The sequence below is a fragment of the Ambystoma mexicanum genome, unplaced genomic scaffold (assembly GCF_040938575.1).
Source record: "Ambystoma mexicanum isolate Mex_15411 unplaced genomic scaffold, UKY_AmexF1_1 Mex_scaf20, whole genome shotgun sequence".
NCBI classification, from domain to species: Eukaryota; Metazoa; Chordata; class Amphibia; order Caudata; family Ambystomatidae; genus Ambystoma; species Ambystoma mexicanum.
The window spans coordinates 3,027,866-3,040,534 of record NW_027182434.1 but is presented as its reverse complement, the minus strand read 5'-3'; the positions used below and the strand labels follow the sequence as shown (position 1 = coordinate 3,040,534).

General features: G+C 51.5%; 14 non-coding genes across 14 annotated transcripts; 9 read left to right on the top strand and 5 right to left on the bottom strand.

The window, feature by feature from the left end:
- Window positions 1-606: 606 nt before the first annotated feature.
- On the top strand, window positions 607-688 carry TRNAL-AAG (transfer RNA leucine (anticodon AAG)). Its single transcript has one exon. It is a non-coding gene; the product is annotated as a tRNA-Leu (tRNA).
- Window positions 689-2,067: 1,379 nt separating this feature from the next.
- Window positions 2,068-2,149, top strand: TRNAL-AAG (transfer RNA leucine (anticodon AAG)). The gene has a single exon. It is a non-coding gene; the product is annotated as a tRNA-Leu (tRNA).
- A 1,382-nt stretch (window positions 2,150-3,531) lies between these two features.
- TRNAL-AAG (transfer RNA leucine (anticodon AAG)) lies at window positions 3,532-3,613 on the top strand. The gene has a single exon. It is a non-coding gene; the product is annotated as a tRNA-Leu (tRNA).
- A 774-nt stretch (window positions 3,614-4,387) lies between these two features.
- Window positions 4,388-4,459, bottom strand: TRNAD-GUC (transfer RNA aspartic acid (anticodon GUC)). The gene has a single exon. It is a non-coding gene; the product is annotated as a tRNA-Asp (tRNA).
- Window positions 4,460-4,999: 540 nt separating this feature from the next.
- On the top strand, window positions 5,000-5,081 carry TRNAL-AAG (transfer RNA leucine (anticodon AAG)). The gene has a single exon. It is a non-coding gene; the product is annotated as a tRNA-Leu (tRNA).
- Window positions 5,082-5,855: 774 nt separating this feature from the next.
- TRNAD-GUC (transfer RNA aspartic acid (anticodon GUC)) lies at window positions 5,856-5,927 on the bottom strand. The gene has a single exon. It is a non-coding gene; the product is annotated as a tRNA-Asp (tRNA).
- Window positions 5,928-6,467: 540 nt separating this feature from the next.
- Window positions 6,468-6,549, top strand: TRNAL-AAG (transfer RNA leucine (anticodon AAG)). The gene has a single exon. It is a non-coding gene; the product is annotated as a tRNA-Leu (tRNA).
- Window positions 6,550-7,323: 774 nt separating this feature from the next.
- On the bottom strand, window positions 7,324-7,395 carry TRNAD-GUC (transfer RNA aspartic acid (anticodon GUC)). Its single transcript has one exon. It is a non-coding gene; the product is annotated as a tRNA-Asp (tRNA).
- A 540-nt stretch (window positions 7,396-7,935) lies between these two features.
- TRNAL-AAG (transfer RNA leucine (anticodon AAG)) lies at window positions 7,936-8,017 on the top strand. Its single transcript has one exon. It is a non-coding gene; the product is annotated as a tRNA-Leu (tRNA).
- Window positions 8,018-9,399: 1,382 nt separating this feature from the next.
- Window positions 9,400-9,481, top strand: TRNAL-AAG (transfer RNA leucine (anticodon AAG)). The gene has a single exon. It is a non-coding gene; the product is annotated as a tRNA-Leu (tRNA).
- Window positions 9,482-10,255: 774 nt separating this feature from the next.
- TRNAD-GUC (transfer RNA aspartic acid (anticodon GUC)) lies at window positions 10,256-10,327 on the bottom strand. Its single transcript has one exon. It is a non-coding gene; the product is annotated as a tRNA-Asp (tRNA).
- A 540-nt stretch (window positions 10,328-10,867) lies between these two features.
- TRNAL-AAG (transfer RNA leucine (anticodon AAG)) lies at window positions 10,868-10,949 on the top strand. The gene has a single exon. It is a non-coding gene; the product is annotated as a tRNA-Leu (tRNA).
- Window positions 10,950-11,723: 774 nt separating this feature from the next.
- TRNAD-GUC (transfer RNA aspartic acid (anticodon GUC)) lies at window positions 11,724-11,795 on the bottom strand. The gene has a single exon. It is a non-coding gene; the product is annotated as a tRNA-Asp (tRNA).
- A 540-nt stretch (window positions 11,796-12,335) lies between these two features.
- Window positions 12,336-12,417, top strand: TRNAL-AAG (transfer RNA leucine (anticodon AAG)). Its single transcript has one exon. It is a non-coding gene; the product is annotated as a tRNA-Leu (tRNA).
- Window positions 12,418-12,669: the final 252 nt, after the last annotated feature.

Sequence of the window (12,669 nt, the reverse complement as noted above, 5' to 3'; positions counted from 1 at the left end):
CCCCGTCGGGGAATTGAACCCCGGTCTCCCGCGTGACAGGGATACTGACCACTATACTAACGAGGAGACGTGAGGGCATGAAATGAACAGCTGCTGATGTCTGCACAGCATCCAGCGACCACCTAGCTGGCCTAGGGGGTCTCATTTTCCCCCGTCAAACGGCTTGCCCGATCTAAGGCTAATTTCTTTCTTTTTATCGGCACCAGGCTTAAAACTCAGTTTAAGGCGATAGTTCCGGGCTATGTTTGACTCCAGAGTTGAATCTGTCATCCCGCATTTCCTCAGCAAATCAAGCTACCCATCTCAAGTCTCATGAGCTGAGGACGGCAAAGTCCCTGTGGGCTTAGGACAGTCAAAGAAACCCCTGGGCTGCATGCTAAGCCCCTTTTCGGCTTCACTTTCCGAATCCTGCCCTAGCTTGCGATTAGTTTTTTTCTCACTTCTTGCCCCCATCTCCCACCTTGCCTCATGGTCTCCCCTCCTCTGCGCACCTGACAGTTTGCCTGCCCTTCCACTGCCTGTCTCCAGACTTTCCAAGGAGAAAAGGCAAAGCACTAAAGCGGGCCGGGCAACGGGTCAAGTTCCGCTTTCGGCAACTAGCAGGGAGGTAGCGTGGCCGAGCGGTCTAAGGCGCTGGATTAAGGCTCCAGTCTCTTCGGAGGCGTGGGTTCAAATCCCACCGCTGCCACTTTTCCTGGCCTTGCATTTTAAAGAAGAACGTAACGTTGACCTCTTCCTTCATTAGTGCCACCTCTGTCGCAATGAGCAAGCGGATGGTATGCCACACCCTGCAGGAAAAAGGTTTCGCTTCTGACGTCTTGCTTTTCTGGACATCCAGTCTCAAGTTTCCCATCTGGAACGGCGCTCCCTGCTGCTTTGTGAAGGCTTGCTGCAAGAGCCTTCGAAACCCAGGAGCTCTTGCGTTGAGCTGTGACGCGTCCTGGGAAGACCTCCCGTTGCAGCGGAATGAGCCCCACTTCCAGGGCGTGCTGGTAGCAAATTTCCCACAGCCCACAGGGAGCAAACGATCCCAGGTGTGATGTATCACCAGGAGAGGCTGAGATGAGAGTAGGGGTTCACGCGTGTGCCCGGACCGAGGTTAATGATGGGATTAGAGCTAGGGTTAGATGCAGGGAAAGAGTGAGAGTTATAATTAGGGATAAAGCTAACAGGTGATCATTACTCGTCATGTAACATGATACAAAGGGTCAGAAGAGGAACTGATTCAGGGTTACAATTTGGACTTCGCAGACAACAGGAGCACTAAATGGTGCTGAGGGGGACTCAATAAAGTGGACCGGCCGCCTAATGTAAGCAATTGTGCACAAATATTGTACGATGACTAGCGTTGCCGGTGCTTTTTTCTTAAAGAGTCAGTTCTTGGCACCCATTCCCTACTTGACTCAGCCTAATCTTCAAGAATATTTGTCAAGAACTAAAAAAAATCCAGAAAAGGTTTAACCTCCCCGTCGGGGAATTGAACCCCCGCGTGACAGGCGGGGATACTGACCACTATACTAACGAGGAGACGTGAGGGCATGAAATGAACAGCTGCTGATGTCTGCACAGCATCCAGCGACCACCTAGCTGGCCTAGGGGGTCTCATTTTCCCCCGTCAAACGGCTTGCCCGATCTAAGGCTAATTTCTTTCTTTTTATCGGCACCAGGCTTAAAACTCAGTTTAAGGCGATAGTTCCGGGCTATGTTTGACTCCAGAGTTGAATCTGTCATCCCGCATTTCCTCAGCAAATCAAGCTACCCATCTCAAGTCTCATGAGCTGAGGACGGCAAAGTCCCTGTGGGCTTAGGACAGTCAAAGAAACCCCTGGGCTGCATGCTAAGCCCCTTTTCGGCTTCACTTTCCGAATCCTGCCCTAGCTTGCGATTAGTTTTTTTCTCACTTCTTGCCCCCATCTCCCACCTTGCCTCATGGTCTCCCCTCCTCTGCGCACCTGACAGTTTGCCTGCCCTTCCACTGCCTGTCTCCAGACTTTCCAAGGAGAAAAGGCAAAGCACTAAAGCGGGCCGGGCAACGGGTCAAGTTCCGCTTTCGGCGACTAGCAGGGAGGTAGCGTGGCCGAGCGGTCTAAGGCGCTGGATTAAGGCTCCAGTCTCTTCGGAGGCGTGGGTTCAAATCCCACCGCTGCCACTTTTCCTGGCCTTGCATTTTAAAGAAGAACGTAACGTTGACCTCTTCCTTCATTAGTGCCACCTCTGTCGCAATGAGCAAGCGGATGGTATGCCACACCCTGCAGGAAAAAGGTTTCGCTTCTGACGTCTTGCTTTTCTGGACATCCAGTCTCAAGTTTCCCATCTGGAACGGCGCTCCCTGCTGCTTTGTGAAGGCTTGCTGCAAGAGCCTTCGAAACCCAGGAGCTCTTGCGTTGAGCTGTGACGCGTCCTGGGAAGACCTCCCGTTGCAGCGGAATGAGCCCCACTTCCAGGGCGTGCTGGTAGCAAATTTCCCACAGCCCACAGGGAGCAAACGATCCCAGGTGTGATGTATCACCAGGAGAGGCTGAGATGAGAGTAAGGGTTCACGCGTGTGCCCGGACCGAGGTTAATGATGGGATTAGAGCTAGGGTTAGATGCAGGGAAAGAGTGAGAGTTATAATTAGGGATAAAGCTAACAGGTGATCATTACTCGTCATGTAACATGATACAAAGGGTCAGAAGAGGAACTGATTCAGGGTTACAATTTGGACTTCGCAGACAACAGGAGCACTAAATGGTGCTGAGGGGGACTCAATAAAGTGGACCGGCCGCCTAATGTAAGCAATTGTGCACAAATATTGTACGATGACTAGCGTTGCCGGTGCTTTTTTCTTAAAGAGTCAGTTCTTGGCACCCATTCCCTACTTGACTCAGCCTAATCTTCAAGAATATTTGTCAAGAACTAAAAAAAATCCAGAAAAGGTTTAACCTCCCCGTCGGGGAATTGAACCCCGGTCTCCCGCGTGACAGGGATACTGACCACTATACTAACGAGGAGACGTGAGGGCATGAAATGAACAGCTGCTGATGTCTGCACAGCATCCAGCGACCACCTAGCTGGCCTAGGGGGTCTCATTTTCCCCCGTCAAACGGCTTGCCCGATCTAAGGCTAATTTCTTTCTTTTTATCGGCACCAGGCTTAAAACTCAGTTTAAGGCGATAGTTCCGGGCTATGTTTGACTCCAGAGTTGAATCTGTCATCCCGCATTTCCTCAGCAAATCAAGCTACCCATCTCAAGTCTCATGAGCTGAGGACGGCAAAGTCCCTGTGGGCTTAGGACAGTCAAAGAAACCCCTGGGCTGCATGCTAAGCCCCTTTTCGGCTTCACTTTCCGAATCCTGCCCTAGCTTGCGATTAGTTTTTTTCTCACTTCTTGCCCCCATCTCCCACCTTGCCTCATGGTCTCCCCTCCTCTGCGCACCTGACAGTTTGCCTGCCCTTCCACTGCCTGTCTCCAGACTTTCCAAGGAGAAAAGGCAAAGCACTAAAGCGGGCCGGGCAACGGGTCAAGTTCCGCTTTCGGCGACTAGCAGGGAGGTAGCGTGGCCGAGCGGTCTAAGGCGCTGGATTAAGGCTCCAGTCTCTTCGGAGGCGTGGGTTCAAATCCCACCGCTGCCACTTTTCCTGGCCTTGCATTTTAAAGAAGAACGTAACGTTGACCTCTTCCTTCATTAGTGCCACCTCTGTCGCAATGAGCAAGCGGATGGTATGCCACACCCTGCAGGAAAAAGGTTTCGCTTCTGACGTCTTGCTTTTCTGGACATCCAGTCTCAAGTTTCCCATCTGGAACGGCGCTCCCTGCTGCTTTGTGAAGGCTTGCTGCAAGAGCCTTCGAAACCCAGGAGCTCTTGCGTTGAGCTGTGACGCGTCCTGGGAAGACCTCCCGTTGCAGCGGAATGAGCCCCACTTCCAGGGCGTGCTGGTAGCAAATTTCCCACAGCCCACAGGGAGCAAACGATCCCAGGTGTGATGTATCACCAGGAGAGGCTGAGATGAGAGTAAGGGTTCACGCGTGTGCCCGGACCGAGGTTAATGATGGGATTAGAGCTAGGGTTAGATGCAGGGAAAGAGTGAGAGTTATAATTAGGGATAAAGCTAACAGGTGATCATTACTCGTCATGTAACATGATACAAAGGGTCAGAAGAGGAACTGATTCAGGGTTACAATTTGGACTTCGCAGACAACAGGAGCACTAAATGGTGCTGAGGGGGACTCAATAAAGTGGACCGGCCGCCTAATGTAAGCAATTGTGCACAAATATTGTACGATGACTAGCGTTGCCGGTGCTTTTTTCTTAAAGAGTCAGTTCTTGGCACCCATTCCCTACTTGACTCAGCCTAATCTTCAAGAATATTTGTCAAGAACTAAAAAAAATCCAGAAAAGGTTTAACCTCCCCGTCGGGGAATTGAACCCCGGTCTCCCGCGTGACAGGCGGGGATACTGACCACTATACTAACGAGGAGACGTGAGGGCATGAAATGAACAGCTGCTGATGTCTGCACAGCATCCAGCGACCACCTAGCTGGCCTAGGGGGTCTCATTTTCCCCCGTCAAACGGCTTGCCCGATCTAAGGCTAATTTCTTTCTTTTTATCGGCACCAGGCTTAAAACTCAGTTTAAGGCGATAGTTCCGGGCTATGTTTGACTCCAGAGTTGAATCTGTCATCCCGCATTTCCTCAGCAAATCAAGCTACCCATCTCAAGTCTCATGAGCTGAGGACGGCAAAGTCCCTGTGGGCTTAGGACAGTCAAAGAAACCCCTGGGCTGCATGCTAAGCCCCTTTTCGGCTTCACTTTCCGAATCCTGCCCTAGCTTGCGATTAGTTTTTTTCTCACTTCTTGCCCCCATCTCCCACCTTGCCTCATGGTCTCCCCTCCTCTGCGCACCTGACAGTTTGCCTGCCCTTCCACTGCCTGTCTCCAGACTTTCCAAGGAGAAAAGGCAAAGCACTAAAGCGGGCCGGGCAACGGGTCAAGTTCCGCTTTCGGCGACTAGCAGGGAGGTAGCGTGGCCGAGCGGTCTAAGGCGCTGGATTAAGGCTCCAGTCTCTTCGGAGGCGTGGGTTCAAATCCCACCGCTGCCACTTTTCCTGGCCTTGCATTTTAAAGAAGAACGTAACGTTGACCTCTTCCTTCATTAGTGCCACCTCTGTCGCAATGAGCAAGCGGATGGTATGCCACACCCTGCAGGAAAAAGGTTTCGCTTCTGACGTCTTGCTTTTCTGGACATCCAGTCTCAAGTTTCCCATCTGGAACGGCGCTCCCTGCTGCTTTGTGAAGGCTTGCTGCAAGAGCCTTCGAAACCCAGGAGCTCTTGCGTTGAGCTGTGACGCGTCCTGGGAAGACCTCCCGTTGCAGCGGAATGAGCCCCACTTCCAGGGCGTGCTGGTAGCAAATTTCCCACAGCCCACAGGGAGCAAACGATCCCAGGTGTGATGTATCACCAGGAGAGGCTGAGATGAGAGTAAGGGTTCACGCGTGTGCCCGGACCGAGGTTAATGATGGGATTAGAGCTAGGGTTAGATGCAGGGAAAGAGTGAGAGTTATAATTAGGGATAAAGCTAACAGGTGATCATTACTCGTCATGTAACATGATACAAAGGGTCAGAAGAGGAACTGATTCAGGGTTACAATTTGGACTTCGCAGACAACAGGAGCACTAAATGGTGCTGAGGGGGACTCAATAAAGTGGACCGGCCGCCTAATGTAAGCAATTGTGCACAAATATTGTACGATGACTAGCGTTGCCGGTGCTTTTTTCTTAAAGAGTCAGTTCTTGGCACCCATTCCCTACTTGACTCAGCCTAATCTTCAAGAATATTTGTCAAGAACTAAAAAAAATCCAGAAAAGGTTTAACCTCCCCGTCGGGGAATTGAACCCCGGTCTCCCGCGTGACAGGCGGGGATACTGACCACTATACTAACGAGGAGACGTGAGGGCATGAAATGAACAGCTGCTGATGTCTGCACAGCATCCAGCGACCACCTAGCTGGCCTAGGGGGTCTCATTTTCCCCCGTCAAACGGCTTGCCCGATCTAAGGCTAATTTCTTTCTTTTTATCGGCACCAGGCTTAAAACTCAGTTTAAGGCGATAGTTCCGGGCTATGTTTGACTCCAGAGTTGAATCTGTCATCCCGCATTTCCTCAGCAAATCAAGCTACCCATCTCAAGTCTCATGAGCTGAGGACGGCAAAGTCCCTGTGGGCTTAGGACAGTCAAAGAAACCCCTGGGCTGCATGCTAAGCCCCTTTTCGGCTTCACTTTCCGAATCCTGCCCTAGCTTGCGATTAGTTTTTTTCTCACTTCTTGCCCCCATCTCCCACCTTGCCTCATGGTCTCCCCTCCTCTGCGCACCTGACAGTTTGCCTGCCCTTCCACTGCCTGTCTCCAGACTTTCCAAGGAGAAAAGGCAAAGCACTAAAGCGGGCCGGGCAACGGGTAAAGTTCCGCTTTCGGCGACTAGCAGGGAGGTAGCGTGGCCGAGCGGTCTAAGGCGCTGGATTAAGGCTCCAGTCTCTTCGGAGGCGTGGGTTCAAATCCCACCGCTGCCACTTTTCCTGGCCTTGCATTTTAAAGAAGAACGTAACGTTGACCTCTTCCTTCATTAGTGCCACCTCTGTCGCAATGAGCAAGCGGATGGTATGCCACACCCTGCAGGAAAAAGGTTTCGCTTCTGACGTCTTGCTTTTCTGGACATCCAGTCTCAAGTTTCCCATCTGGAACGGCGCTCCCTGCTGCTTTGTGAAGGCTTGCTGCAAGAGCCTTCGAAACCCAGGAGCTCTTGCGTTGAGCTGTGACGCGTCCTGGGAAGACCTCCCGTTGCAGCGGAATGAGCCCCACTTCCAGGGCGTGCTGGTAGCAAATTTCCCACAGCCCACAGGGAGCAAACGATCCCAGGTGTGATGTATCACCAGGAGAGGCTGAGATGAGAGTAAGGGTTCACGCGTGTGCCCGGACCGAGGTTAATGATGGGATTAGAGCTAGGGTTAGATGCAGGGAAAGAGTGAGAGTTATAATTAGGGATAAAGCTAACAGGTGATCATTACTCGTCATGTAACATGATACAAAGGGTCAGAAGAGGAACTGATTCAGGGTTACAATTTGGACTTCGCAGACAACAGGAGCACTAAATGGTGCTGAGGGGGACTCAATAAAGTGGACCGGCCGCCTAATGTAAGCAATTGTGCACAAATATTGTACGATGACTAGCGTTGCCGGTGCTTTTTTCTTAAAGAGTCAGTTCTTGGCACCCATTCCCTACTTGACTCAGCCTAATCTTCAAGAATATTTGTCAAGAACTAAAAAAAATCCAGAAAAGGTTTAACCTCCCCGTCGGGGAATTGAACCCCGGTCTCCCGCGTGACAGGCGGGGATACTGACCACTATACTAACGAGGAGACGTGAGGGCATGAAATGAACAGCTGCTGATGTCTGCACAGCATCCAGCGACCACCTAGCTGGCCTAGGGGGTCTCATTTTCCCCCGTCAAACGGCTTGCCCGATCTAAGGCTAATTTCTTTCTTTTTATCGGCACCAGGCTTAAAACTCAGTTTAAGGCGATAGTTCCGGGCTATGTTTGACTCCAGAGTTGAATCTGTCATCCCGCATTTCCTCAGCAAATCAAGCTACCCATCTCAAGTCTCATGAGCTGAGGACGGCAAAGTCCCTGTGGGCTTAGGACAGTCAAAGAAACCCCTGGGCTGCATGCTAAGCCCCTTTTCGGCTTCACTTTCCGAATCCTGCCCTAGCTTGCGATTAGTTTTTTTCTCACTTCTTGCCCCCATCTCCCACCTTGCCTCATGGTCTCCCCTCCTCTGCGCACCTGACAGTTTGCCTGCCCTTCCACTGCCTGTCTCCAGACTTTCCAAGGAGAAAAGGCAAAGCACTAAAGCGGGCCGGGCAACGGGTCAAGTTCCGCTTTCGGCGACTAGCAGGGAGGTAGCGTGGCCGAGCGGTCTAAGGCGCTGGATTAAGGCTCCAGTCTCTTCGGAGGCGTGGGTTCAAATCCCACCGCTGCCACTTTTCCTGGCCTTGCATTTTAAAGAAGAACGTAACGTTGACCTCTTCCTTCATTAGTGCCACCTCTGTCGCAATGAGCAAGCGGATGGTATGCCACACCCTGCAGGAAAAAGGTTTCGCTTCTGACGTCTTGCTTTTCTGGACATCCAGTCTCAAGTTTCCCATCTGGAACGGCGCTCCCTGCTGCTTTGTGAAGGCTTGCTGCAAGAGCCTTCGAAACCCAGGAGCTCTTGCGTTGAGCTGTGACGCGTCCTGGGAAGACCTCCCGTTGCAGCGGAATGAGCCCCACTTCCAGGGCGTGCTGGTAGCAAATTTCCCACAGCCCACAGGGAGCAAACGATCCCAGGTGTGATGTATCACCAGGAGAGGCTGAGATGAGAGTAAGGGTTCACGCGTGTGCCCGGACCGAGGTTAATGATGGGATTAGAGCTAGGGTTAGATGCAGGGAAAGAGTGAGAGTTATAATTAGGGATAAAGCTAACAGGTGATCATTACTCGTCATGTAACATGATACAAAGGGTCAGAAGAGGAACTGATTCAGGGTTACAATTTGGACTTCGCAGACAACAGGAGCACTAAATGGTGCTGAGGGGGACTCAATAAAGTGGACCGGCCGCCTAATGTAAGCAATTGTGCACAAATATTGTACGATGACTAGCGTTGCCGGTGCTTTTTTCTTAAAGAGTCAGTTCTTGGCACCCATTCCCTACTTGACTCAGCCTAATCTTCAAGAATATTTGTCAAGAACTAAAAAAAATCCAGAAAAGGTTTAACCTCCCCGTCGGGGAATTGAACCCCGGTCTCCCGCGTGACAGGGATACTGACCACTATACTAACGAGGAGACGTGAGGGCATGAAATGAACAGCTGCTGATGTCTGCACAGCATCCAGCGACCACCTAGCTGGCCTAGGGGGTCTCATTTTCCCCCGTCAAACGGCTTGCCCGATCTAAGGCTAATTTCTTTCTTTTTATCGGCACCAGGCTTAAAACTCAGTTTAAGGCGATAGTTCCGGGCTATGTTTGACTCCAGAGTTGAATCTGTCATCCCGCATTTCCTCAGCAAATCAAGCTACCCATCTCAAGTCTCATGAGCTGAGGACGGCAAAGTCCCTGTGGGCTTAGGACAGTCAAAGAAACCCCTGGGCTGCATGCTAAGCCCCTTTTCGGCTTCACTTTCCGAATCCTGCCCTAGCTTGCGATTAGTTTTTTTCTCACTTCTTGCCCCCATCTCCCACCTTGCCTCATGGTCTCCCCTCCTCTGCGCACCTGACAGTTTGCCTGCCCTTCCACTGCCTGTCTCCAGACTTTCCAAGGAGAAAAGGCAAAGCACTAAAGCGGGCCGGGCAACGGGTCAAGTTCCGCTTTCGGCGACTAGCAGGGAGGTAGCGTGGCCGAGCGGTCTAAGGCGCTGGATTAAGGCTCCAGTCTCTTCGGAGGCGTGGGTTCAAATCCCACCGCTGCCACTTTTCCTGGCCTTGCATTTTAAAGAAGAACGTAACGTTGACCTCTTCCTTCATTAGTGCCACCTCTGTCGCAATGAGCAAGCGGATGGTATGCCACACCCTGCAGGAAAAAGGTTTCGCTTCTGACGTCTTGCTTTTCTGGACATCCAGTCTCAAGTTTCCCATCTGGAACGGCGCTCCCTGCTGCTTTGTGAAGGCTTGCTGCAAGAGCCTTCGAAACCCAGGAGCTCTTGCGTTGAGCTGTGACGCGTCCTGGGAAGACCTCCCGTTGCAGCGGAATGAGCCCCACTTCCAGGGCGTGCTGGTAGCAAATTTCCCACAGCCCACAGGGAGCAAACGATCCCAGGTGTGATGTATCACCAGGAGAGGCTGAGATGAGAGTAGGGGTTCACGCGTGTGCCCGGACCGAGGTTAATGATGGGATTAGAGCTAGGGTTAGATGCAGGGAAAGAGTGAGAGTTATAATTAGGGATAAAGCTAACAGGTGATCATTACTCGTCATGTAACATGATACAAAGGGTCAGAAGAGGAACTGATTCAGGGTTACAATTTGGACTTCGCAGACAACAGGAGCACTAAATGGTGCTGAGGGGGACTCAATAAAGTGGACCGGCCGCCTAATGTAAGCAATTGTGCACAAATATTGTACGATGACTAGCGTTGCCGGTGCTTTTTTCTTAAAGAGTCAGTTCTTGGCACCCATTCCCTACTTGACTCAGCCTAATCTTCAAGAATATTTGTCAAGAACTAAAAAAAATCCAGAAAAGGTTTAACCTCCCCGTCGGGGAATTGAACCCCGGTCTCCCGCGTGACAGGCGGGGATACTGACCACTATACTAACGAGGAGACGTGAGGGCATGAAATGAACAGCTGCTGATGTCTGCACAGCATCCAGCGACCACCTAGCTGGCCTAGGGGGTCTCATTTTCCCCCGTCAAACGGCTTGCCCGATCTAAGGCTAATTTCTTTCTTTTTATCGGCACCAGGCTTAAAACTCAGTTTAAGGCGATAGTTCCGGGCTATGTTTGACTCCAGAGTTGAATCTGTCATCCCGCATTTCCTCAGCAAATCAAGCTACCCATCTCAAGTCTCATGAGCTGAGGACGGCAAAGTCCTTGTGGGCTTAGGACAGTCAAAGAAACCCCTGGGCTGCATGCTAAGCCCCTTTTCGGCTTCACTTTCCGAATCCTGCCCTAGCTTGCGATTAGTTTTTTTCTCACTTCTTGCCCCCATCTCCCACCTTGCCTCATGGTCTCCCCTCCTCTGCGCACCTGACAGTTTGCCTGCCCTTCCACTGCCTGTCTTCAGACTTTCCAAGGAGAAAAGGCAAAGCACTAAAGCGGGCCGGGCAACGGGTCAAGTTCCGCTTTCGGCGACTAGCAGGGAGGTAGCGTGGCCGAGCGGTCTAAGGCGCTGGATTAAGGCTCCAGTCTCTTCGGAGGCGTGGGTTCAAATCCCACCGCTGCCACTTTTCCTGGCCTTGCATTTTAAAGAAGAACGTAACGTTGACCTCTTCCTTCATTAGTGCCACCTCTGTCGCAATGAGCAAGCGGATGGTATGCCACACCCTGCAGGAAAAAGGTTTCGCTTCTGACGTCTTGCTTTTCTGGACATCCAGTCTCAAGTTTCCCATCTGGAACGGCGCTCCCTGCTGCTTTGTGAAGGCTTGCTGCAAGAGCCTTCGAAACCCAGGAGCTCTTGCGTTGAGCTGTGACGCGTCCTGGGAAGACCTCCCGTTGCAGCGGAATGAGCCCCACTTCCAGGGCGTGCTGGTAGCAAATTTCCCACAGCCCACAGGGAGCAAACGATCCCAGGTGTGATGTATCACCAGGAGAGGCTGAGATGAGAGTAAGGGTTCACGCGTGTGCCCGGACCGAGGTTAATGATGGGATTAGAGCTAGGGTTAGATGCAGGGAAAGAGTGAGAGTTATAATTAGGGATAAAGCTAACAGGTGATCATTACTCGTCATGTAACATGATACAAAGGGTCAGAAGAGGAACTGATTCAGGGTTACAATTTGGACTTCGCAGACAACAGGAGCACTAAATGGTGCTGAGGGGGACTCAATAAAGTGGACCGGCCGCCTAATGTAAGCAATTGTGCACAAATATTGTACGATGACTAGCGTTGCCGGTGCTTTTTTCTTAAAGAGTCAGTTCTTGGCACCCATTCCCTACTTGACTCAGCCTAATCTTCAAGAATATTTGTCAAGAACTAAAAAAAATCCAGAAAAGGTTTAACCTCCCCGTCGGGGAATTGAACCCCGGTCTCCCGCGTGACAGGCGGGGATACTGACCACTATACTAACGAGGAGACGTGAGGGCATGAAATGAACAGCTGCTGATGTCTGCACAGCATCCAGCGACCACCTAGCTGGCCTAGGGGGTCTCATTTTCCCCCGTCAAACGACTTGCCCGATCTAAGGCTAATTTCTTTCTTTTTATCGGCACCAGGCTTAAAACTCAGTTTAAGGCGATAGTTCCGGGCTATGTTTGACTCCAGAGTTGAATCTGTCATCCCGCATTTCCTCAGCAAATCAAGCTACCCATCTCAAGTCTCATGAGCTGAGGACGGCAAAGTCCCTGTGGGCTTAGGACAGTCAAAGAAACCCCTGGGCTGCATGCTAAGCCCCTTTTCGGCTTCACTTTCCGAATCCTGCCCTAGCTTGCGATTAGTTTTTTTCTCACTTCTTGCCCCCATCTCCCACCTTGCCTCATGGTCTCCCCTCCTCTGCGCACCTGACAGTTTGCCTGCCCTTCCACTGCCTGTCTCCAGACTTTCCAAGGAGAAAAGGCAAAGCACTAAAGCGGGCCGGGCAACGGGTCAAGTTCCGCTTTCGGCGACTAGCAGGGAGGTAGCGTGGCCGAGCGGTCTAAGGCGCTGGATTAAGGCTCCAGTCTCTTCGGAGGCGTGGGTTCAAATCCCACCGCTGCCACTTTTCCTGGCCTTGCATTTTAAAGAAGAACGTAACGTTGACCTCTTCCTTCATTAGTGCCACCTCTGTCGCAATGAGCAAGCGGATGGTATGCCACACCCTGCAGGAAAAAGGTTTCGCTTCTGACGTCTTGCTTTTCTGGACATCCAGTCTCAAGTTTCCCATCTGGAACGGCGCTCCCTGCTGCTTTGTGAAGGCTTGCTGCAAGAGCCTTCGAAACCCAGGAGCTCTTGCGTTGAGCTGTGACGCGTC